The sequence below is a fragment of the Xyrauchen texanus genome, chromosome 45, assembly GCF_025860055.1.
Source record: "Xyrauchen texanus isolate HMW12.3.18 chromosome 45, RBS_HiC_50CHRs, whole genome shotgun sequence".
NCBI lineage: Eukaryota > Metazoa > Chordata > Actinopteri > Cypriniformes > Catostomidae > Xyrauchen > Xyrauchen texanus.
Genome location: NC_068320.1, coordinates 21,669,428 through 21,696,861, shown reverse-complemented (window position 1 = coordinate 21,696,861; position 27,434 = coordinate 21,669,428). Strand labels below are relative to the sequence as shown.

Below are 27,434 nucleotides of genomic sequence, written 5' to 3'. Positions count from 1 at the left end.
CTTCCGTGGAATATGAAAGGAAATGTTAGGAAGAAGAACGGTCTCAGTCACAATTCACTAAATAAGTAGTAAGAAGTAAAAAGAGTATGTATATATATATATATATATATATATATATATATATATATATATATATATATATATATATATATAAATAATATACACACACACACACACAATACCAGTCAAAAAGTTTCGAAACACTTGATGAAATGTTCTCATGATCTTAAAAATCTTTTGATCTGAAGGCATATGCTACAAAATGCTACAAAAATATAATTGTGCCACCATATTCATTACCCCCCTAAAAATTCCAGGGTGATACCTCAAGAAGCTGGTTGAGAATATTTCAAGAGTACATGTCTAGGCAAAAAGGGTGACCACTTTGAAGATGCTAAAATATAACAAATTTTTTATTTATTTGACATTTTGTTTAGTCACAACATAATTCCCATAGTTCAATTTATGTTATTCCATAGTTTAATGACATATATACATAATTATCTCATTGTGATATATATATATATATATATATATATATATATATATATATATATATATATATATATATATATATATATATATATATATAGGAATGGTGGTGGCGTAGTGGCTAAAGCACAGGGCTGTTAATCAGAAGGTCACTGGTTCGAACCCCATGGCCACCACCATTGTGTCCTTGAGCAAGGCACTTAACTCCAGGTTGCTCTGGGGGATTGTCCCTGTAATAAGTGCACTGTAAGTCAGCTTTGGATAAAAGCATCTGCCAAATGCATAAATGTAAATATATATATATATATATATATATAAATAGATATTTATATATATATAATAAATAATGAGTAAGTGTTTCAAAACATTTGACCGGTAATGTATACTGTGTGTGTGTTTATACGTTTAGAGCTTTATTAATCCCCATGGGGCAATTCATTCAGACTGTCATGGTGCTTCACATATACAGACAACACTGAATACATACAAATACATAAAATATATAGGAGGATAAAAATTTTTTACATTTATAAATAAATTAAATAATCAATTATGTTTGTTACATAAATGAATTGCTTCAGACACAAAGGTAAATTTGTAACTATCATTTTAAATTCACAGTTTTATAAACAGCCTGTTTAATTATAAGAGTGAGAGAGGGAATGGAAAATGTCATGTAAAACTACATTAGGATTGCTGTGCTGCAAGAAACCTTGACTAACAATGCAAGAATTTCAAAAGGAAAAAAAGGCTTGACAATGCAACAGCCAGGATTTTTATTGTCTTCATCCTATGTACATTGTATATTTATTTTCATACGATAAAGAAGGAATTGTATTAATATTATTCTGTTTAACTACGAGATATCTTTATATAGTTTGATTTATAGTAGATAGGCCAGAGGCTCTTGAGTCTTATTGAGGCTCAGAGACCACATGCTCTTGGGAGGCTAAATGTTTTAATGAGTGCTACTTTATAATCATTTTCCTTCTCCACTAAAGAGCAGAATCCAAGGACCCCGTGTCTCTCACAATATTTTCTGTGCTCTCTTTTCTCAGAATGTGTCTTTCACACAAACACTCTTCTCTTGTCTTTCTCACACTTAGCATCCCTCATGCTTATCAGTACTTGAGTTAGACCTTAGTGTGTTGAGTGCTTCCTGATTCTAGATAGGGATGAGTGCTAGAGCAATATAGGAGGTTGAAGGTCTTCAGGCAATAGTTGAATCAGTATTAACTGATGGTGGGTTTTCCAGAACCCAGAAGCATGGACTATGGAGGGACCACAGATAGGACGCCCTCTCACTGAGTCTAACTGATGTGGCTCCACATCAGACCCTGGAGATAGAATGTTGCCTTCTGCCCTATAGAACTTATACAAGGTTATAATCATGTTGGAATTCGTCCTCCTCTCTTATATGCAGTTTTAAAAGAAATATATCATTAAACATGACAGTCAGAGTGCATTTAAGAGATATTGGCGTGATGCAAAAAAGGCTGCATCTCCTTTCTTATATTAAAGATGATTTCTCTTGAGTTTTTGTAGTTGAGGTATGAGATCTGTGTATCAATGTTTCTAAAAATAACTTGGATCATTTTTCTCCATCATGGGCTGTGAAATGATTTTTCAGTAGGGTAGTGCCTTTTGAAAACTCTATTTGGCCTATTTGGTTTTATTTAGAATATCAAACAAGTTCATAATAATGTCAGAATAGGTGTTTTAGGACTCCAGATATTGGTGGGGTGATTCGATTGTCAGCCATATTTTTAGAGACACTGATCTGTGTGCATGCTTGAGCTTATGGAAGAAGACGAAAAGAAGGCTCTATGGCAACATTACGTCTTTATCTTTATCTTATTAATGTCTGAAATGTGTTTGAAATAATGCTTCAAATGGCGTCTCATAAAGATCAGTCCCCATCCTTGCATTTTGCTCCCTTAATGAAAGATGAAAAGTGAACTGGGCCCCATTTCTGAATCCAAATGTGGCTGCAAAAAATGGGAGGTCAGCTTAGCTCAGACAGGGAACGTTGTGTATCTCCACCGGCCTCTCGCTAACCACAAACCTCCAAAAGAAATCTGTTCTTGGAGTAAAAAATAAGGGCTGAAAGTTGTTATAAGGCCCTGATAGGGCTTCTGGATGGAGATTTGAAGGGCACGGAAGAGGGGTGGTCTTCAATCTGTTTTGGCGATGAGATAATGTGGTCGGGGCCGGAGAAAGTAGAGCCAGACTGTCGAAGGGGCCCGCCGCCTGGCAGCAGGCAACCAACTGCACCACTCATTAAAATTGTGCAGGAAAAACACAAAATAGCAGACGCAGAGGTCACAGACTTTTATATTTATTTATTTCCTCAGGCTGAACTTCCGACCGCACAGTTTAAAGTGAGCAGTGTGGAGACGTCGACCTTTTGGGCCGTTGCCTCTCAAAAAAAAGAAAAAAAAACGACAGATCTACTACTGTTTCTAACCTCCTCCTCTCCAGTTCACAAAGGGCATATCCAAACTCTGTACCACGCAGTGGTATATCTTTGTATATTGGCTATTATTACAAGACTCTCTGGAATACTTGTTTCTGATTAGTCAATGAGGCCATCCAGCGGTATGATATTTCTGAATAACAACCGCACATCTGGGGATAAAGTGATATTTTACCAATTATTCAGGTATTTTGAGTCATTGGTATTCTCATATTACTCTACAATCTCAAGTCAGTCAGTTATTTTCACAATATTAACACCAACTGAACTTCAACACAAACAGGAGGTTGAATTCAGCCATTTCTGAAGACTCAGCCATCTCTTTCTTTACAACTGGAAGAGCATTGCGTTAGAACACCAAGATCATGGGTTTGATTCCCACAGAACACACAAACTGATCAAATTTATTCATGAATTGAATGCATTGTAATTCACTTTGGATAAAAGCTTCTGCCAAATGCATAAAAGTAAGTAGCCATCTAATAAGTGGGATAATCTACAGTATGATACAGTACCACCCTGTCTGGGTTTCTTCTGCGATAATGACCGGCTAATTGTAGATTATCCCTTACATACAGTATTTGGAAATTTTGAGATTATAAACATTAGACGATAACTTGATTTGCCAATATACAGAAGTTCATCACTAATTGCACCTTAAGTGTTATGTATATAGTTATTAATTTTTTTGATGAAGGAGGTATTCTTATCTGGATTAATTGAAATGTGACCTATGACCTAAAGAGCAGCCTTAGAACTTAGTTACACAATTGTAAGCTCATTAATCATGATTAACCATGTGTAAATTAAGCTTAATCAAATTAAAAGCCATTGCTAACCATGAAAAAGGACACAATGAGGTCATTATTTAGTTAAAACTCACAGAATGTTCCCAACTGTGAGAAAAAACCATTATGAGGTCATCACTCAAATAAAACCAAAATGTACTCAACAACTGTCAATGGGGTTCTTTGATATTGCATGGAGGTAGATTCAAACTGTGTTGTGCCAAGTACAGTGCTGTATGACTGTGTGGCACTTACATTCAAGCTTGTTTTGTGGAACAAGCTTAGGATTTAGAGCGAGGCAGTAATGAGAACTCCAGCACACCATCTCATCATAATGTTTCCTCTCCATTTAGCACTGCTTAAATGCCCCCGTACTGCTGGATATGAGACGTGGTGATATCCCAGTTTTATTCTACCTAATGTGGATCCCTTCTCTCATTCAATGTAACTTTGACTACCTCGCGCTCTGAGCTCAGTAAAGTGTTACCGCGAGGCAGACATCAGTCGTCTCCCTTTGAGCAAATGTTTAACTTTCTTTCTACAGTTGTTTGGGAGTCCTGGACATTTTGAAGGGCCTGGTGAGAGGTGAATGATGATGGAAGAGTTGATCTTGATGAAGAGGCCCCCTTAGATGTTCGCTCAAAGGCATTTAGACACTTGTCCATATTTTAGGACTTGAAAAGAGCCGTCAACACCTATACTGCTCTTAGTTTTGGTCTTTCAGACAGTAAGAAATTAAGGCTTTTGACAGATTGGTTTCACTAAAGTCTTAAAGGAACAGTTCACCCTAAAATTTAAATTCTGTCATCATGTTAACCTCATGTTGTTGCAAACCTGTCTGATTTCATTCTTTGGAACACAAAAGTAGATGTTAGGCAGAATGTTAGCATCAGTCACCATTCAAGTTCATTTCATCTTATTTCTGTATGCATTTTGATGAATATTTCCCTTTGTCTAAGATAAAGTAAGGTTTGGGGCGACATGATGGTAAATAAATGAGGACAGAACTTATATTTTGGGGTGAACAGTCCCTTTAAAAATCCCAAGGACTCCCCCATTTACATCACAGCTGGAAATTTAGATCTCCGGCAGGAGTCCATTACTAATGTTTGAGCGTTAGCATGGGTGCGGTGTATGTGAAGAGTGTGTGTTCGAAGTTGTTTAAATCGACATGGGGTGACTGCAAGGTTATCGGCTGCCCACAAAGTATCTTTTTGAAGGGTGGCTGAAGCTGCTAATTGCCCCTGTTAGAACCCTTGCTTCTTGGAACTTAACAGACTGGCAGGATCATTACTAGGGAAATTATTTTAGAAAGAAAACCTCCAGTGGTCCAGCAATGCACAAATGTTAAAACGAAGAACAATTGATTTAGAAAGAAACTCAACTTCTAGAGAAAGCCTCACCACAAACACTAGGAGTGGAAATCCTATAATATTTAGATTTTTTATGTTCAGTGTTTCGAGATACAAAACTGTGATATACTGCAATATTTTACACACGTTTATCATTTATCTTCATTGGACTTCGGTGGTTGTGCAACAAGTGCTGAATTTCATGCATTACTTCATCATGGAGCCATAGAAGTAGTGTAGAGGAAAAATTATGTGAGGAATAGTGTAGATGTAGTTTTTATATTCTTAGCTCTTTCTGAGTTTGCATTGTGGTCGGATAGAAATAATTTAGTAATTGCTGACCTAATGCTGCAGTACATTTCACCTAAAAAATATGAACTTGAAAAATGTATCTAAAATTAGGATTCCTCAGGTTATAATAGCGATACAGAGTTGTAAGGTAAAATAGCGCAATACACAAAAAACAATTCTCATCGCTAACATTCACGTGATTAATTCACAGAATGTCTGTTTGTTGTGTGGCTCAATGATTTTTTGGTTCACTAAAAGAGAACAAGGCAAAGGAAATAAACCAAGAAAAAGGCACTGGAATCTTACTGGACTTGATAGGTATGTATAAAACACAGATAGTGTCTTCAAAAGAAAGGATTTTGAAATGCATTAGAATTACAATTTTTCCAGTGCCCTGTTTTTATTGTTTTAAGATGTCAATCACTGTGTCCAAATGTTCAAGCCTTTGTAGATTTGTAATCTTTGAATGCTACCATCTTGTTGTGAACTAAGCATTTGTTCAAAAATGCCAAGCTTAGTTTACTGGGTGGCATGATTTAGCCACCATAATGGGTGTAATAACACAGTGGACTTAACTTTCCCAGGCAAGCTGATCTTGGCAGCCTTGATGTAGTGTTCTTAGGGGCGCTGGGGTGGATTTGTCTATGGTATATGGGTGGCAAGGGAGAGAGAATCTGACATGATCTCTTCTAAGAAGGCTGGAGCAGTCAGGGGCCATGAAGCCCTGGCCCGGAGATCTTAGCGAGCATGTGAGCACGGATTATTAAAGCATGGAGCCAATGAGGCTGGACGTGTGTGAGAGGCCAAGTGGGCCCTGCAGCGATTAGACTTTAAACAGTGTATAATGACCTTGGCCCTCCCTGCCGCTCGTTCCTGAGAGCCACAATCCGGCGAAATGTCGGGAAAGTGCAAAGACTAGCGTAATGTCTCTGTAAATGTCAAGGGTGAGCCAGATCAAATCAGACGTTGCTGGGTGCTCTAGGGTCTTCTGTTGGATCCATAATCATTACATCACATTACGAGCTGCTTAATCTTATGTTTTTAACCCAGCACTGATAGGACAGCTCTTGTCCTACAAGAATAAAAATTTCAACCTGACACCATTACAGACTTCATCTGTGACTGGTCACGTTTAGTTGCAACTAGCAGATGTGCCACCTTATGCCAGAAAAATACTCGATACTTTTTGACATATCCTTCATGTGACATGCTATACTCCATCTAATGCTTATTTAAACAGCATTCTGTGAATTTGTTTTTAATTGTTAAAACGCATGCAGTGTTTATGACTTCGTATGAATTGAGAGACTATTTTTGAATATACTGTATATACTTTTAAAATTTCATTTGTCACACTGCAGTACCTTTTAAAATGAACACATATACACATTGTTTGCAACAAACACAGAAAAAAGTGTTTATCCTCATAGAAAAACAATACAAAATTAAATTAAATACAAAAATACAATTTAAATGACTACATACAACAAAACAACATTGTCTCTCACTCCCCAAACCGTTGCTGAAACCCTCCAGGAAAGCCACATATCTGCCCCATTTTTTCATGTGTGCCTCCATGCTACCCAGCTGTTTATGGGTCATTTCCTCGAAAGCCGCCACCTTGCCCAATTCGGTGCACCACTCCTGAATGTAGGTAGAACCAGCTGCCTTCCAACCCCTAAGAATTATTTGCCTCCCAATCATCACACTGGATAGAACCCACTTTTTTTATATATTTGTCATTTATATCAATGACTGTCCAATCCCCCAAAATACACAGTCTTGGGCAGAGAGTCAATTAATATTATCAAAAGATCTCAATACTCCATTTTTGTACATGTCTCCAAGCATAGCAACACGCCTCTCAAGCCACTCTGTCCAGAAAAAGAGGGACTTATCAATGCATAATTTAGGGTTCAACCATATGCTTGAGGCAACATTCAGATAAATATCCAAACTGAACATGCGGGAAACCTTTTACCACATTTTTTACCATTCAGGGCAATTTGGTAGAAAGACTTTGTAATGGTGAAATAGGATCAAGGGCCTCTTTTTCAGTGCAAAACCAGTGAGGGGCCCTCTCTGGTGGGTATGACCAATGTGCCATATGTCTGAGACCAAATGCATAATAGTAAAGTAAAATATTGTGGAGACCTAACCCACCTTTTTCAACTGGCCAGGGTATCTTATTCAAATGCCTCCAAGGATGTTTACCATTCCAAATAAAGGATTTAGCTATACTATCAAATTGGTTCAAATAAGTGAGAGGAACTTCAATGAGGACAGACTGTAGTAACTAGTTGAATTTTGAAATATAATTAATTTTTATAATATTAACCTTCCCAATCATACCTTCCCACCTGTCCAAATCACTCAAAAACCTTTTTATTAAAGAAACTATATAAACTAATCAAGAATGGGTAATAACACAGTGAAAGAACCTAAAGAATAGTAGTCTCTACTAATAAAGTATCTTCCATCCAATAAAAGTAGTCCCAAACCCATACAGTTTCAAAATCTTAAAAAGATAATCCCATTCTACTATATTGAATGCTTTTTTGGCGTCAAGTGAGATAGCAGCGACCGTAGTCTGATCATTCGCCACTGACCATATATTGATGAAACACCTAATGTTATCAGAAGAGCTTCGGCCCAGAATAAACCCCACCTGATCTAGAAGTATAAGAGATTTCATAAATACTTAATCGGTTAGCCAACATTTTTGACAATATTTTAACGTCTAGCTGGATCAGGGATATTGGACGGTAACTCTCACACTTGATTGGATCTTTAGATCCAGGTATCAGATCGGTGCATCCCTAACTATGATCAAGGACTGAGTCCATCAAAAGATTAAAGTATTCTCGTGATATTATATCAAGAGGGGTGCCAGTGGCTTGCAACATCCTTTCAAGATCTTTAAAAAGCCCTGATCATCAACGTTAGGTGCATAAATATTAGCCAAAATATCACTTTGTCCCTGAATTTCAGCTAAAACAATAATGTCTCTTCGTAATTTATCTTTAATCTGTTTGATACAATTGAATTGTAGATGTTTACTTATCAGTGTAATGACTCCCCTGATCTTACTTGACCCAGTGCTATAAAAAACTTGTCCACCCAATATCCTCCCAAATATCATAATTCTTACGCTTAAGAGAAATAAAAGAATTCCTTCTTTTTATGGGATGCCCCAACCATTCACATTCCATGTGGAGAGAGACAATCCACTCATATTAACATTTGACATTATTACATATAAGAAAAAATTTATTGTGTGACAAAAACAAGATTATAAAGACCATATTCCAACATTAGTGCAACCATCAAAACCCCAACATCCTAAGAAAAAAATAAAATGTGCGCATTAACCCCCCGCATTACAGCGCCAACTGGCGTCCGTTCCTCCTAACTCAAACAGTCCATACACACCTACGAGATTCCTTGCAATAAACTTGCTGTCGTATTGCTCAAGTCCGGTGTTTCTATACAAATTTTGTAACTGGATTACACAGCAAAAGATAATCTATAAAAAAATTCCAGCCAATAGATGGAATAAACACAAAGAGCATGTAGATTCAGCCATAAAACTGTCCTGAAGGTGGGTTACAAAATAAACTCCAGCTGAAGAAAGCGTGCAGATTCCCCAAACAGTCAAGCAAATGTTCAATGAGGCGATCTACTCGGCTACAATGTGAGTACAACTAGATGACTTACTCACTCCAATGACTTTATGAAAGACATCGCTTGCTGTGGGCATGTGAATGTTTTACAGCCATTCATAGCATCTATTCTCAATTCGGCCGAGTATATCAGTGCAAAAGCGACTTTCCGTTGATGTAAAAGTTTCCTGTATTCCTTGAACTGATCTCTTTTCTCTCTGGTCGAATTCACAAAGTCTGGGAACAAGAAAATACTGTGGTTCTTCCAAGAAAGCCTTCCTTTACTCCTCGTATAACACAAGATCTTTATCGGGTGATCTCAGTTTGGCCAGAATTGATCGGGACCTGTCTTCCTCCACGAACTGCCGAGCAGGAACCCTGTGAGCTTGCTCAATTTCCAGCTTATGGCCTGCGATGTCGAGCAGATTCAGAAAGAACCCATCCAGGAACTTCAGCATAAGCTGTCCCTCTTCTGCCTCAGGAACTCATAACGGACGTTATTCCGCTGGCTATGGTTTTCTGTGTCCTCCAACATTCCCAGACATGCTCCAAATCCACCTTGGTCACTAGCGGATTAGCAGATAATTCCCTCTCCGATGACTCCAGGTAATAGATCCGTTTCACGACATCCCCCACCAATGTAACCATATCAGTGAAATTTGCCTCCATGGCAGTGATCGATCGGCGTATCACTGCAAGATCCTCCAAGTCAGCAACGACCTTCGTCAGCATTGCCGACATGTTCAGCGTCTCTCACCGCATTTCCTTCACCTCCCTGACTTAATCGACTCCCAGGCTTGCGGCCTGCTCGGGGGTGTCAACTTGAGCACTTAAGTGTTTTTTAATGTCTCCAGAGCCCAAGGATTTTGAATTCTTTGACATATTGTCGCTCCTAGAACAGTTATGGAACAGAGTTCACTGTTCACACGTCTGATTCTTGCATGGCGTCACATATATACACAGATTTTTTACCTAAAATTTCGATGTTTAAAAAGTAAAGGACACATTGTCCGTCAAAACTGTATACTGTAGGCCTTCTTAACGATATATTTCACCCAAAAATAAAAATTCTGTCAACATTTATTCTCTCAAGTTGTTTCAAACCTGTATGACTTTCTTTCTTTCATGGACACAAAAAGAGACATAAGAAATAATGACAGCCTCAGTCACCATTCACTTTCTTTGTATGGAAAAAAGTTGATTGAGTCAGTCCTTTTGCCTTACATCTCCTTTTCTGTTCCACGAAACAAAAAAGGAAAGTAATATGGGCTTGGAACACTTGAGGGTGTGTAAACTATCACTTTAACATGCGTTTTTGCATTACTGTGACTTTCCAAGTCAACTTGATACCAAACCTCCATACTCAAGGGTGATAAATTTACATTGATGTTATTGAGGCAGCTAGCTATGAACATGCTTATAAGATCTCAGCAAGATTTCTTTCAAACAGATGCTCCGTCAGTTTGAAAGCAGACAGTTAATGCTAAGTGCCTTTAGACTCTTGAAATTAGCTTGTGTAGCTAAAATCGCTTGCTTTCATGTACTTGCTTAGAATGTGTTTCGGGTCAAAAAGTCTCTGCGACGGTACATTTAAGGTAAGATTCAGAGTGAATGAACTGCTGATCCATAGATTCATGCTGTAGACAGCTGTACAGGAGGCCCTTGTGCCTGAAGTCAGTGCCTATTTTGGTAGGGATAAATCAAGCTGTTGTCTACAGGGAACTCCTGCTGTCGGACTAAGAACTAAGGCTACACTTAAATCACCAACATCTTTGCGCTAACAGCCACCGCTGATTCTCTGGGCTGATGATGATCTCTGCAACACAGCAAATCTGAGGACAGCTCTGGAGGTGTGAATTTACACCATTGTCAGTCCAGCTGTGTTGTTTATGTATTCTTCATTTTTCAGAAAAACATTCTGACTGATTTTACTTTTACATATTCTCAGAGTATAGTCTGTAATTGATTAGGTATGGGTTATGTGAACTCGTATATAGGCACATTAACTCATCTGAATGTGTGGCTTTTCCATCCTAACCATGTCGAGATCTGAGCGTAGCAGGGGCTAAATGAAGAAAGTGATGTTACACCAAAGTCTTGAATTAGTTGGGTGTAACACTTGCATGGCAAAGTGAAAAATGTATTTCTTCAAAGACAAATGTTATAATACTCTCTTTTCCAGCCGTATAGCAGGATGCATATTCATATATATTATCAGTGAGGTAAAACGCAGAACTCTTGCTAGAGTTCAATGTATAAATTACCACAATGGGCTGAGCATCAGCCTCAGAATGGACACTTGTCATCCTTGTGCTGTTGTTTGCTAAATCACTCTCATTCCATTTTTATTTAATTATTTTTATTTTTTCTCTTAAAGAGACCACTGCAAAATGTTCTCTGGATTTAATATTTCTAGGTATGTGTTTCAGTGAAATAAATGTTTTTGTTTAATTCTATAAAGTACTGACAACATTTCTCCCAAATTCAAAATAAAAATATTGTCATTTAGAGTATGTATGTGCAGAAAATGACAACTAGTCAAAATAACAAAAAAGATGCAATGTTTTCAGACCTCGAATAGAAAAATCCAAGCCGCTTGACTTTGTTTGATGCTTGTGGCCATCCATCTTCCTCTTGATCACATTCCAGAGTTTTTCTTCAGCCTTGCTGAAGCACCCCAGATCATCATTGATCCAGCAAGGCTGGGATCGGGCAGATTCGTCTTTATGAAGGATGCATGAATCAAGCCACGTACAAGGTTGTCCTGGAAGAAAACTTGTTACCTTCTGGTCTGACAATGTTCCCCCAACTCTGAGGATTGTTTTTTCCAGCAGGATAATGCTCCATGCCACACAGCCAGGTCAATCATGGTGTGGATGGAGAACCATCGGATCAAGACCCTGTCATGGCCAGCCCAGTCTCCAGACCTGAACCCCATTGAAAACCTCTGGAATGTGATCAAGAGCAAGATGGATGGCCACAAGCCATTAAGCAAAGCTGAGCTGCTTGAATTTTTGCACCAGGAGTGGCATAAAGTCACCCAACATCAATGTGAGTCTGGTAGAGAGCATGCCAAGACGCATGAAAGCTGTGATTCAAAATCAGGGTTATTCCACCAAATATTGATTTCTGAACTCTTCTGAAGGAAAAACATTAGTATCGTGTCATGAATATGAACTTATGTATATTGAATATGAGCATTATTTGAGGTCTGAAAACACTGCATCTTTTGACCAGTTGTCATTTTCTGCAAAAATTCTCTTCGGAGAAAAATTGTCAGTACTTTATAGAATATAACAAAAATGTTACCTATAAATAGTAAATCCAGGGAAACTGATAATTTTGCAGTGATCTCTTAATTGTTTTCCAGAGCTCTGCATATATATATATATATATATAGAGCAGTTGTTTCAACCTGCTGTGACCTTTTCTTTTGTGACTTTAGCAAGCTGTAACAGTTTAAATGCAATTTTCCCCCGCCAAAACTGTTGGTGTCAGCAATTGTTATGTGTTATTTTTTTAACTATATTTTACATTTACATTTACGTTTACGCATTTGGCAGACGCTTTTATCCACAGTGACTTACAGAGCACTTATTACAGGGACAATCCCCCCGGAGCAACCTGGAGTTAAGTGCCTTTCTCAAGGACACAATGGTGGTGGCCATGGGGATCGAACCAGCGACCTTCTAATTACCAGTTATGTGCTTTAGCCCACTACGCCACCACCACTTGTAATGAATACCATATGTAATGAAAATTAGATGTTTTTTTATTATTATTATTTGCTTTAAACAAACGTTGCAATTCTGCTGTGCAAGGTCTCTGAGGCTCTCGCCTTTAGATCTACTGTGCTGTACGTAAATCTCAGTTCCTATTTCCTCATGCTTTTTTTTTATTATTATTCCTGTGACAGGATGCAACCCAGCAGCCTGAACTTGATGAGTCAAATCTTTTTTCCGCCTGGAGTGTGTTCTGTTATAATTTTGGACTTGCTGAGCTTCCCCCACTTTTTGTTAAGAAAGCGAACGCTCAGCCACGTGGTTAACAGCCCCACCACCTGACGTGTTTTTATTTTATTTTATATGTTGTTAGTGGATAGTCAGCCCTGTTATAGGTGGCATGTTATCAAGGCAAGCTGTGTCCAAGAACTCATTTCGGTTCTTTATTTATAGACGACAAACACACGTCCACCGATACACACATACATTCTCTGAGCTCTGTTTATCTGGCTTGCATCTCCTTTCCACACACACCTGCTCCTTAAGTAGTTTGCTTTGGCACCATGGTCTGCTGGCTGCTGCCCGGGGAAAGGATGTTACTCAAGGTGACAGGTTGGGACAGCTTAAACAGTTGGAAACGTGAGTGAGGGGTGGCCAGAAGGAGCGAGGGAATGAGAGAGAAGCAGGTGGTTGATAAGATGAAAGAGGGATGGAAAGGAAAAGAGCAGCCGAGTTCTGGGCAGAGAGACGGAGATGAAGCAAGCACTGTAACCACGGGCCAAAGACAACATGTAGAAGTGGAGAGCAGCCAATAGACCTCCGTGCACACCCTGTGAATTTATGTCTAAGCCACACATTCGCGCTCTTACACATATTCTATCGCAGAAACTCTGACTGTGTCCGAATTTCTGTGTTTTTATAGTTTACTGATTTATTTATTTTTAACTCATTTTCTTTGAACATGCTAGCGGTTTTCAGCAGTGTATTAGCATATTGATTAAGTTCATTTTAAAGGGATAGTTCACCCAAATGTTAATTCTCTAATCATTTACTCACTCTCATGCCATCTCAGATGTATATGACTTTCTTTATTCAGTAGAACACATTTGAAGAAAAATAGAAAAACATCTTAGCTCAGTAGGTTCTTAAAATGCAAGTGGATGAACCCCACGCTTTGAAGCTCCAAAAAGAACAGACAGCCTGCATAAACATCATCTATATGACTCCACTGGTTAATTGAGTTTCTTTTTAAGTTAAATGATCGCATTTGGTGCAAAAATATAAATATTTAAGTACTTTTTAACGATAAATCATCGCTTCCGATCAGCAGCATTATATGCATTCAGGAGATGGCAGAGTTCTCACGGTCTCTCATGTGACGTATTCGCGTTGTCATGTTTGGACGTAATCTCACGTTTTTCCTCGCGGTTGAGACATCTAGGAAGGGCACACAAATGCACCATTGTGAGTAAACATACAGATAAAAATACAGGTCTAAACCAAAACCAACAAAGCTCCTACTCAGCTGTAAAAAGCGCTGTTTCTCACCAAAAGATATTGTATGCCTTATGAAGTTTTCAAATATTTTGCATGTGTTGCATGGACTACCATGATAAGATGAGTTTTTCACTGTTTTTAACTCATTAACAGGGTAAAAAAATTACCTGAACATAACAGGAGTAAAGTTTAACCACAAGGAACAGCACAGGGTCTCTCTTTTTCTCTTTGCTTTTCATTTTGGTCTGCGGTTAGAGCAATTTCTTTGCATTAATGTATTAGCTGCTGAGGCTATGGCTTTATCCACCATTTTTATACACATCTTGTCATTCCGCTGTACAGTGGATAAATGAACTGTGGAGTGAGTGCTTGTTTGGCACTGCAGTTCATACATTATAGGTTCTCTGTGTCTTTCTTTTGCTGTATACATTGGATAAGAATTTGTAGATGGAACAACAGAGGACATTCATCTTTCCAAGTCAACCTGTTTCTTTTACTCCCATGAACCCACTTGAGTTCAAATCATGTATAACTGCTTTAACAGATACAAAACTCCTCTTGATTAAAAAAATATGAATGTATTTATATATAGATATTTGATGGATATTTTTCATATCATACAGCATCGTAGTTAAAAGTATACTCCAAACAGGCTCAGTACTGGATTATCAATCTGCAGGTTAGTTTAGAAACTAGATTTTTTTCATTTTCTGATGCAATTGTGAGTGCTAAAATTCACAGCCACAATGCTTAGGGTGTTCTCCATGGTCTCAAGTCAAAAGAGCCCACCTCCAAGTCTCTTTTCAACCCTAGATATTAAGGTTGCTCCGATATCAAAATTTTGGCTTTGGTATGATACCAGACCTGGTACCTTGGTATCGATACTAACTCAATACTTAAAAACAAAATACAAAAATGTACTTGTCTAAAAGAACGGCATAAAGTCTTATAGATACAAATTATGCCTTCTCTGTTTACATTTTTCTGGATTCCATGTAAAATGTTTTAATTATATGTTATGATCAAATTGTGTTTAATCAAATACATACTGTAGAGCTTAAATCAAATGAAAATATATTACTTTTCAACTATATTATTTTTGGTAAAAAAAAAAAAGAAAAGATGCACAACAGTGCTTTACAGTATTAATGAAAACAATCTGATTACCTGAGGCAAAATGCTGCCATGGCTGAATCACAACATGCTAATATTCAGTACACTTGCTTATGTGACATTGCTTACAGATAATAATACTAATGATATAACCATTTAATATTATATTATTGTAATTATGAGTATTATTGTGACTGCTTTGAGTATTACACTTTTATATTTTTCTGTCGTAACGTCTTCAATTTCACGCAATAAGTTGAATAGAGCACTAATTTACTTTGAAAGATCTTTTAAGTTCTTCCTGTTTGTGAAGGGTTCGTTATATCAAGCTTCCTGTGACTCGTGAGCTGATATCTCTGTTAATTTGAGAGTCATAGCCATTTATACACTCAACACCCTGATCTGTGGCTCTGCAGATGGATACTGTTGGACACGCTGCATGAAAATCAAGCATTCTTAGTGTGTTGCGTTTGTGTGTCTGAGAGGCGCCTCTTATTCATTCTGTGGCGTACAGTAAATATGACTGTATATTTATCTGAATGACGTTCTTCTGCTGTTTAATGATAACACTTGTCCATATAGAGGCTTTTTTATTAGTATACGCAAATGGTCTTTCACATTACATTACATTTTGCTAATGGCAATATGGTACCAAAATTAACAACAAGATGATATCGTACCATTTTTTGGTATCGCGATAATTCGTTAGTTCTGGTATACTGCGCAACCCTACTAGATTTGACTCAGGACCCTTCCTCAGTGAAAGGCTATTTGATTTTTATTGTTTTATCTTTTCCCTGGTCAGATCAAATTGATAAGTAATAGCACACCTCTCCTCTAAAAGACACACAAATGGTGTGGTGTTCTGAAGTATAATACTTAGTGGCTGGGTTTCCTGAAGCATTAAGTAGAATGTTAGCAGCACTTCAGTAGAACTTAACCTCTAAGTTGTGTTTCTTAAAAGCATTGTTATTTAAGTAGATCATAAAAACATTTCTTAAATTAACAAAAGCTTTGAACCACTCTTAAGTCCATTAAGTGCAAATTAAACATATCTTTCTGGCATCTTTCACAGTTTATCAAAGACAATGAGACATTTAATAAATTTTATTTATATATTTTGATAATTGGAAATCCATTGTAATCTATTTAAGCAGATAAAAAAAGTGTGGAAAAAATCACTATGAAATCAATAGGCAGTCTCCGCAGTCTGCGCGTGCAACTTGATGGGTCTAAATTTACATGACACATTATACAGTATAATGTTATATTAGCCTTCTTTGATAAGCATAATTGTAATGGCAATATAAAGACAACATGTTCTTATTAAACAGATTATTTAAGAATACATATGTGAGTAATATGGCCATGCAGTATAAAACTTAAATAAATATCCCTTAATAAATAATTAAAATATTGTTAACAGAGGAGATTAGAGCGAGAGTGTGCAATGAGAGATTCCCTCTCTCTTCATCCTCCTCCTCTTCTTTCTTCCTCCAATGGATGGTTTATATCAGCTCACCTATAGTCTTTTTACAAGGCAGTAATAAATTGCATGATGCATAATGGCAGTAAGACCAGATGATCTGTTAATATTAAGGTAGGTCTCTGAGTAGTTCAATACTGATGTAATTTTAATCCTGTTCTGTGTGCATTTGTTCAGTTTCCAGCCAAAAACTTTAGGCCACGTGAGAGCCCCTTAAGATTTAAATAGCATGCATTCACATTACATGCATTTATGGCATCAGTTTCATTAATCTATATGATTGTGCATCAATGTATCTGAAACTGTGTCTTACTAAACCCATAATTATTTATTTAATAAAATGCTGTAATTCTATAACGTTCGTGTTTGTCAGTATTTCTACCTTATTTTCATTTTGAGAAGACAAACACCGAACAATGAGCGATCTACATGCTGGTCTGGGAAACAGGCATTACTCCATCGTAAAATAACGAGCGATGTAAGTTAAGATGATCGTTAAAGCTTAAGTTGCAACATTATCAGGAAACCCAGCCAGTGTTAGAATTTTGATCAAATCCCTGACCCTAACTTTAAGCAATAGTACTAGTGATTATTGCCCAAGCAAACACCACTAATTACAAAGCAATTCAGGATTAATCCACCTAACAGTTCAGGTTTCCTGTTTAAAGGTCTCTAGATCTTGGTTGCCATGCATACAGTCGAGAAACAACATGTGAATGGGCCCAGGGCTCCAATCAGGCTTTTCTTGAGCCGAGCTGTCACTGCCTGATACCTCTTTAATGCGCTTTTGTAGAGCGACAGGCCTGTGCATTGAGACCCGCCTTGACAGTATTATGAATAGACAGTATTATGAACAGAATGTGCAGCACTACTCTGTTCCTTGTGCTCACCCTGAACTGTGTGCAGGAAAGAGAATGGAATAGATATCAGACGTTTTATCATGTGAAGCGAGAGAGGAGCCCTCTGGATTTGTTCTGAACTATCTGATTTACGAAAGGAAACGTTTATTTTTTAAATGAACAAGTGCTTTTTCTCTCACCCTCTCCATTTCCATCTCGCTTGGTTAGAAATGGGTTCAGTGTCCATGGCACGATATTGTTTGATATTTTGTCTCTCGTTTACGATTATTGTTCTTGATCTTAATACAACTAAATAAATCTCTCAGCAAATGCACATTAATAGACCCCAGTGCTGGATTTTAAAGGTTTTCTCAGATTTGTAACCGAAGATTCATTTCACCTTTGTGGCACTGTGAGTGTGCAGTGTGCTCGTTCAAAAACCGGGAGCCGAAACAAAGTGCAACTGCAAACATATAGCGATGTGGGACTCGTAGTGTTAATCGAGGGTGTAATGTATCAAAATGGAAAATGAATTAATCCTCTCCCGTGCTTTGCGTTCTGCAGGGCCCCTCAGGTTTTCTGCGGAAGACAGAGACAGATGTTGCTATGCTGAAAGACGGCCTTTGTATCGGTGTAAAAGGATAGCCACCTAGCGAGTCTCCCGCTGTTTCATTGTGTGTATTGACATTAATACTGTTGTTATTTTGGAAGAGTCACGAAAGCCTACTACAGATGAAGAATAGTCTTTTGGCTAACTCTGGTGCATTTACAGCAATGTTTATTAATGTGCACTGTCCCTGAACAGTAGCAATATTACTTAATTTTCCCTGCTAGTTTTATTGTCAGGTGCTTCTCTAACTGTGGTACATGTTCGTTCAGTGGTACACATAGAGCTTACAGATGGTATGGCACTCAATTAATTATTCATTTAAAAAAAAAAAATTATGTGTACGTCGGCAATGCACAGTATAAATAAGTAAATAGAGCACTACTGTGCCTGCCCTCATTTTTAGCCATTTTGGTTCCAGAAGTGTTTTTCCAGTAAATTCTTTCCATAGGGATTTCAAAAAACATCTTGCTAGCAGCGTTCTAAGCCATGCACCTAAACAACCAGCTCCAAGGTGAATCACAAGATTACAAGCTTTGATTTTACAAACAAGTTACAAGACTGTACTTAATGTACAGTCTATAATACTGTGATGCTTTGTGAATGACATAATTGAAAAACGATGGAAAACCAGAAAAAGTTTTTGATTTTAAATAAAAAAAACTAATAGTTTATAAATAATAAGTTATAAATAAAGAAAATAATAGAGTATGAAGACTGAATTGATAGTCACTGCGGAGCACTTTTGCCCCAATTTGTTTGGCACGATTCTCTAACTTGTGGAGGGTTCATAGGTAGTGTAGTTTTCACAAGAAAGTCTGCTATTAAACACTTTTTTTTTAAATGGAAAAAAATGCAGACTGATGGCTTCAACAGAAGAATATACCTTTGCTCAGAGCTCACAGAAGGTCTTTCTTTTTTTATCCCTTTATATCCCAATTTGTAATACCCATTTCCCACTACTTAGTAGGTACTTGTGGTGTCACGGTTACTCACTGCATCTTATCACGTGGCTCGTTGTGCATGACACCACGGCTGACTCTGCATGTGGAGGGTCATGCTACTCTTCCCGATCCACGCACAACTTACCACAGGCCCCATTGAGAGTGAGAACCACTGATCGCAACCACAAGGAGGTTACCCCATGTGACTCTACCCTCCCAAGCAACCAGGCCAATTTGGTTGCTTAGGAGACCTGGCTGGAGTCACTCAGCACACCCTGGATTCGAACTCGCAACTCCAGGGGTGGTAGTCAGCGTCAGTACTCGCTGAGTTACCCAGTCCCCATAAGGTCTGTCTTTAAAGGTTCATAGTTATCATTAAAAATAAATTCCCCTATGGAAAAACTTTGTGGGAATTTTACTTCCGAAACCAGACTCTTGCGCTCGATTGGTGACAAGATGGTGCTTGGATGAGCTGATTCTGTAGATGAGGTCAGATGTGGTAGGCCTACTGGGCCTGAAAAATTTTAGAACCACTGATGAACATGGATAAATTAATGTCCTGTCCTACATCTTTTTCTTATTGAAAATCCTGTTTATTACAAAAGTAAAATGGGTTTTGAGCATGGCTTGAAGCTGACTTTAAGGTCAACAATTCCTCCTAATTATCAAAATTCAGCTGAATTCAGTATGCCATACAGTTTTTTGTAACCACCTCATTACTTCATATATATGCTTTACATGAATGACAGCCAAGCAAACGGTGCATCCTACATTTGATTATTTGCCGCTGTTTTAAAAAGTCTTGAACTTCAGTGTAATACCATATTATCCTCTCTGTTCCTGGCACTGTCCATATCTTACCTGAACTCTGACCATTTTTGCCTGGCATTGGTGAGTGTAGTACAGTGATATGTACGTGCAACATGAGAGATTTACACTTATGCATTCCATACAGGGAACGCGAGTTCTTTGCGAGCCATCTTAGACAGCCCTGCACTCTGCCGTTGCTTATTTATTTATTCCCTGATGTCATACCCCCATCCCACTGCACACAGGCCGCATGTGGTCCTAAATCTGCTGCCTGCCATCTCAAGGTGAAAGGGATAAATTCACCTCTCTTGCTTTCAAACACGTCTCCCTAAAGAATGTTCTCTTTGCTTTACAACTCACTGGCTCAAACTATCTGCCTTTGTCCTGGATGCCGATGAGGGGCAGCGATGAGTGGGCCACATCAGTAGGGATTGTCTTGTCTTGTCCAGATTTGGCTTGTTGAATAATGTCCTGTGTTTTAGGGGGTACACATAGACAGTCTTGGCACAACTTTCAAGGGAAGAGATCTTTTGATACATCACAGGCTTTCCCCCTTCATTCCATGCCTTAATATCTTTTTAATTCTTTAGGTACGTTTTCTTTGTAATGTAAAGCAAGTCTTTTATAAGGCTAGTAGGAATATTGGAATGTGTCAATTTCTTGCACGCTTGCAGAAGTTTCCTCTTGTGTTTTGTGTGTTGCTTTCTTTTTGTTCTTTCTGATCTAGACTTGCCACAAAATCATAAATTTCCCACCGGTGCAGTGTTCACATTCAAACCGACTACCATCGGTATTACTGCTGGTTGGACGCTGAGTGGTACTATGGGGTAATTTCCGTTAAGCAATAGCCTACAAAATAACGCAAGATAGCTTGATTTCAAACTTCTAACCTTATTTTTTTTTTATTTTAACAAAAAATTCAAATGAAACTGAAAAAATTAAGTGCAATTCAATTTGTTCTTTTTGAAAGATGGCTTTTCAACAGTTGTGAAGGGCAACATCTCTTTGGCAACAAACCTACTTCACGGAGTATTCTCTCCATCTTGGGCTACTGGTCGGGTATTTAGTTGTCCGGGCAAATACATCATTTATTGTGGGTCTTGTGTTACCTTTCATCCCAGGACACCGTTTAGCTGCTTCAGAAGGGTAATGACTTTGAATGTGTGTGAATCAATTTGTTTTGTTCCCTCCTAGGGCTGGGTGATATGCAAGAAATATTTTCAAGATATTTCTATAAAAAAAATTAAATATCACAATATCCAATTACATCCTCAACCCCCTGGCTGAGGGATCTGGGAATATTCTTGCTTTAGTAGTTTTTCATTGAAAATTAAATTCATTTATTTAAAAAAAAAAAACTTAAACCAAATACATTTCTAAATTCAAATTGCACTTCAAACAAAACTAAAAGCAATTTAAACAACGAAGTGGTAAATAAAATATATATTTATATATATATATATATATATATATATATATATATATATATATATATATATATACACACACCACCTTTCCATTTACTGTCATGCAAGTATCCGTCTATGACAACAGGCGAAAAATTACTAATAAAAATGAAGATCTAAAAACTGTTATAAATGTAATCATAATAATTATAATGATAATAATCACTGAAATATAAATCATGTTTCAAGGTGAACTTGTTTTTGTATTATTTTATGATTTTATCACAGACGTATACGCTCTATATAAAGTGACCCTGCAGAGTTCCGCTCACAAAGAACTGCTCTGTGGAAATAAAGTGAACTGAACTCAGAGCACCTCCTGAGCTGAGATGTCTGAGGTCATTTGCAGCATTATCACAGACGATAATATTCTTGCAAAAACATTTCAGAAGTCTGAAACAAAGAAAGAGTAAGAACCCTTTACATACGCATGATCCAAGAGACTGCATGCCTCAGAACAAACAGCACATCAGACATGCACATAGAAGGCTTTTCTGTAATTTGTAAAGTGTGTTTCGTCATGTGTCTAACAGTATTTCATGTGTCATTCTGAATCCGAGATGTCTTATAGTTTCTCACCATACTCATTATATTCGCTACCATACAATGCGTTATTTAGGTTCATTTATCATGGATAGCAAACTTTTCATTAGGCAACTATTCTTTATTTATGGCTATTCTATTCATTAGGCTATTGTATTGATATTGGAAGTTCCATTCATAATGTTTCCCCTTTTTACCCGATATAAAATTTTATTCCATTTTTCTTACTAAGAAAACAGCTTTGTGCTGATTTGAGGGAAAACAGAGACACATAACATCACTCAGTACACTGCTTACTGCGCTACAGACACCAGAGAAAGACAAGACAACTTCTTTCATTTTAATCTTCAGCAATTCTTATGCAGTAAAATAATACTGATGTCATTGTCAACTGATATATCTGTGCCAGTTGTCTTGGGAGGAAAGTGTGGACTTTGGTTAAATAGCAATCAATCAACTCCCATGTAAGTAGGCCCTCATGGAATCTGCATGCTTTTTTCACACTGGTTGCCCTGATTGTGGGGAGAATCTGCCAAATTGATTTTAAAGAATAGTCCCTCCCAAAAATTTGCATATTCAAACCCGTCATGTCGTGATTAGTTAGGAAAGTCTTTTAGCACTTTTCCACCATCGGGCCGAATGGTTCTGAGCATAGTGAGTAACGGTTCCACTAGAATTTACACTCCGTTTACACGGTTCAATATGTTACAAACCGTTCCTGGCCCAGATTTCTCAGCTCGGTTAGCTAACTGTACTCAGGACAGAGAACTGTGTTGGTGGAACGGCTTTAGTGACTTGTCGACTCACAATATGTCACTTGTTCAGTCAGTCCATTCTAATCCAGATTTCTTAGCACCACAGTGGATAAAGAAGTGGTAACCGTGACAGCGGACCCAGATTTGAAAATTCAAAGAGAGAAATTGAATGACAGAATTTTACTTTTTTGTTTAAACTTTTCCTTTAAATATGGTAAAATCTGTTAAACACTCTTATTGGTAGCTGAAAGCATTAGCAAAATATTATTATTTTTTTTTTTTTAAATGAACATGGAACGAGATGTGTTAATTCTTGTGAATAAAACCATGTGCATGCTGTTCATGCTAGATCCGTTTTCACCAGTCCATAAACCGTCAAATATACACAGTTTCAAATGTATTGCCACAAATGGGATTTCAGTGATTTCCACCATGGCATGATTGTTGGTGTCAGACGGGCTGGTATGAATATTTCTGTAATTGCTTATCTCCTGGGATTTTCAGGCACAACAGTCTCTAGAGTTTACTCAGAATGGTGCCAAAAACAAAAAACTTTTGTTTTGAGTGAGTGGCAGTTCTGCAGACTCCTTGTTGATGAGAGAAGTCAATGGAGAATAGCCAGACTGGTTTGAGCTGACAGAAAGGCTACAGTAACTCAGATACTCTGTACAATTGTAGTGAGCAGAATAGCATCTCAGAATGCACAACATGTCAAGGATGGGATACAACAGCTGATGACCACTTTGGGCACTTTATTAGGACCATAGTGTTCCTAATAAAGTTCTAAGTGAGTGTGTGTTAACATTATTTTAATGTGAAAAATACATGGATAATGTTTGGTTTTGATAAAGCATGGATTACTGCTTGTGGCTATAATTTTTAAACGGTATGTATTTGAATGTTTCTGGACTGACCGCATTTACTTCCGTTGTACTGTAAGTGCCTTTTCCACTGACATGTTTCAGGGGGATCCTGGGCCGGTGCAAATTCTTGAACTGTTCTATGCATTTCCACCATAGAAAAGGCCGTTCCGGGGCCAAAAACCTGGTTCAACACCTGCCCAAAAGCTTGCTTGTCTCCACGCAGGAACAGATTACATCAGAGGGCAGAGGACAGGATAAAGCTTCATCACCAAATATTTCCCTGACAACAACAGTAGCCACCGTCTGCAGCAAGGAGTATTTCTTCACTCTACAAAAACAATTAAAAACCCACAAAATGATCAGACATCAAAAGCATTCAGGTAACGCAGAAGAAACTAGCAGTCTACTTGAGATATGGTCTTAACAGAGATCCGAGGTTAACTATAGAGATCGCCAAGTGGGAAAAAAATCATCTACGAGAAGACCCAGCATGAAATGATGCACACCAGCTTCAATCCGACAATTGACCAAATCATAAAAAATTTAAAAACACTTAAGGGAGGGCAGGGACTGTAAGAAGTACCTAAACTAAAGTGACAGTGGATGGACCAACAATGTTTTGGACTCGGACACTGACCAGCCTGCTATCTAACCGGGACATTAAATTCAGCTTGTCACGCTCGCGATAAACACCTAATCGCCGGTGTCCTCTGTTGCTGATCTTAGTAAGTTATTATATTTGCCAACTTTGTTATCTTTCCTTACAATTTTGTTCTCTTATTTTGTGCATTGTTTTGTTCAGTAATGGGATTTTTCACCAGCTTCTCACTCACTAACTTATCTGTTAAGTAAACTTAGGGATTCTCAATCAATACGTAAACATAATATTATATGCTATGGCAAAACTCCAAATATAACTGTAAAGTTATTCAATGGAAAGGAGGAGGTGAGAACCGGCTTGACGATATAAATCATATTTTAATAGTAAACTTAAAAGACAACATAAGGACAACATAAGGACATGTCCGTAAACGATCTCTCTCTCCTGCACGACCCTCTGCAGTCAACCTTTATACCTCAGAGGCTTGATTAGCCTAATACAGGACCGGGTGTGTAGGATCACGACCCGGCCCCGCCCTCCGCCCTGCCACAATAACCATCTGCTACACCAATGTTAATAATGATTCCACTGTTACAGGTTACAGAATTTAGCAAGTTAAGCCATAATTCAAAATAATATAATTACATTACCTGTCATCTTTAGCATAGATGTCGTCTCTGAAAATCTTGTTAAGCAATGTAATAACTTTGGATTGCATTACTCCATATATTTAAATATGTCCTCAAAAACAAAAGTAAAAGCTGTACACAATCACTGTTGTGACTGGCCATGTTTGTTCATGGGCAGGTAATATAGTCACATAACCCATTACGTCACTGTTCGTCACCGTTCTCAAATCAGTGGAAAAATGTGGCTTATTGGTTGTTCCAGTTTCTCCCGTTAATTTAATACAAGTGCTCCATCACTGACCATGATTTTAGCTTTTTTATTTTATAAAATTTCGAAATCACAAATGCTGTCCATTAAGTTGGCATCAGTGAGCAGTGGCATCAAGTAAATGAGGAGCAGTTTCAGAAGCTCATTTCACTATATATTCAAATTCAAACCCAGGCAATGTAGCCCAGGCAAGAGCAGATAGCAAGAGAACAGATCTGAAGCTAATTGGGCTAACAGCGCTGTCTCCGTGTCAGTCCCTTCTGCCCTTCTGGCTAACAGGCCTCCTGATAGCCACCCTCCAGGGAGCTCTTCACAGCTGCACTTCTTAAGAGCTCATTTCCCTAATAGCACAGAAAGCTAAGAAGCCCTCTTTTCCTCTCTTCTTTTATCTCTATATCTTTCCTTTTCATCTATTTATTTTTTTCTTGTGCCTTTATTTGATCCCTTGCCATTAGCTGCTATTGGCAGGGGCATTCGTCAGGTATCAGGGTGTCTGTAGATCCTTAAAAAGTATTACAATTTCACAATTTAAGGATTTTGAATGAAGGGATTGTTCACACAAAAGTCTTAATGCTTTATATTTCATTCCCTTAGACATGCAGGTATCCTGAGTATTTACCGTGGACTGAACCGCGTACATATGGCAGCACTCACAGAAAGTGACCCATGTGTTTAAAAAGTGTGATCTTTATTGATGTGTGTTTATGGATCTCTTCAAATCGTAACTGTTATATCTCCCTCTTCTTCCAGCATGTTTGTATTTGTATAATAAGGGGGATCTCTAAGCCCACTTCAAACTTTTCGTGAGTAATTACCATCGTAGAGGCTTTGTTTGTGGAGAGAGTGTGGCATCTGTGCAGGATATGTTTGTTTTGGCTGGAGGCCATTTTGAAGCGGCGCATTAGCTTACGCATTAACAAATATCTGTTTGTGCCTGTGCGTGTGTTTGTGTTAGCCTGAGCTACAGTATATATTCGTCTGGCTCGCTAATAGGAAAGCCATCTCATCCCCAGGCTGTGATCTCACGGAGGGCAGTGGAGTTGACATCCACAGGGGCATCCTCCACCCCTCCATGCCACATCAAAGCATTGCTGTCTGGGAATCAAGACCAGCGAGCCCCCTCCACTTTTTCCATCCTGCATCTGTGTACAGTACCACTTGGCTGAGAGGAGCGATTGACTTGTGAAGGACTTCATTAAGCCTGAGGAGACATTCTGAGTCTTCCATCCATCTGTTTTCCTCCCTTGTTCCCTCCCTCCATTTGTCTCCCTGTGTTCCACATCCTCTCCGCCAATTGGCATCATCCTCTCTGGCTTAGATATCACGTTTATGTGAACACACATACACTAGACCAGTCAAATGCGGTTTTATTTTTTCAAATTAAAAAAATGTATTATTATTTTCACCCCTTTTGGTCCCCAATTTGGAATGCCCAATTCCCAATGCACTTTAAGTCCTCATGGTGGCGTAGTGACTCACCTCAATCTGGGTGGCGGAGGACGAATCTCAGTTGCCTCCGCGTCTGAGACCGTCAACCTTTGCATCTTATAAAGTGGCTTGTTGAGCATGTTAACCACGGAGACATAGCGCATGTGGCATAGACATAGGCTTCACGCCATCCACCGCATCATCCATGCACAACTCACCATGCGTCCCACCTGGAGCGAGCCACATTATAGCGACCAGTTAGTTTTAGAAATGAGCAATATGGTAATTTTGACTGTTTAAGTTCAACTTGGCTCAGGTTGGATTAAAAATAGTTCAACTTTAAAAATGCTTGTCAAGATGAGGTTGTGCTAACCAAAATGTTTCCTTAAGAAAACCGTTTAATCTATAGGGCGTCAACTTTCATTTCAACCATCTTTACTCGACATGGTATGTGGAACAAGATCATCTGAAATGAATTGTTCCATGACTTAGCACATGAACTATTGGCAAATCTAATTGACTAACAGAGTAGCCAACAAGCTGGTGCAACCCCAAGCATGACCGGTATGTTTTTTTTGACTGTCGACTTAAAAACTACTTTTAAAAAATGTGTTTCAAAATCCACATTTGCATTTTTTATGCAAAAAAACATGTCCTGTGTGTACGCCCCTATATCCTCTCAAGAATTAGTGTTAGAAGCGGTGCATTTGCTGCATTGCCAGTAGCCAAATTTACAAAATGATGTTATAAAATCAAGTGCCACAATTATTGCTTTTCGATGATTAAATTTTGCTGTCTATTC

At 38.1% G+C, this 27,434-nt stretch overlaps 1 protein-coding gene across 1 annotated transcript in view; it reads left to right on the top strand.

Moving 5' to 3' along the window:
- The window catches only part of erc1b (ELKS/RAB6-interacting/CAST family member 1b), a 259,978-nt gene that overhangs the window by 115,460 nt on the left and 117,084 nt on the right, over positions 1 to 27,434 (top strand). The window lies entirely within an intron of this gene.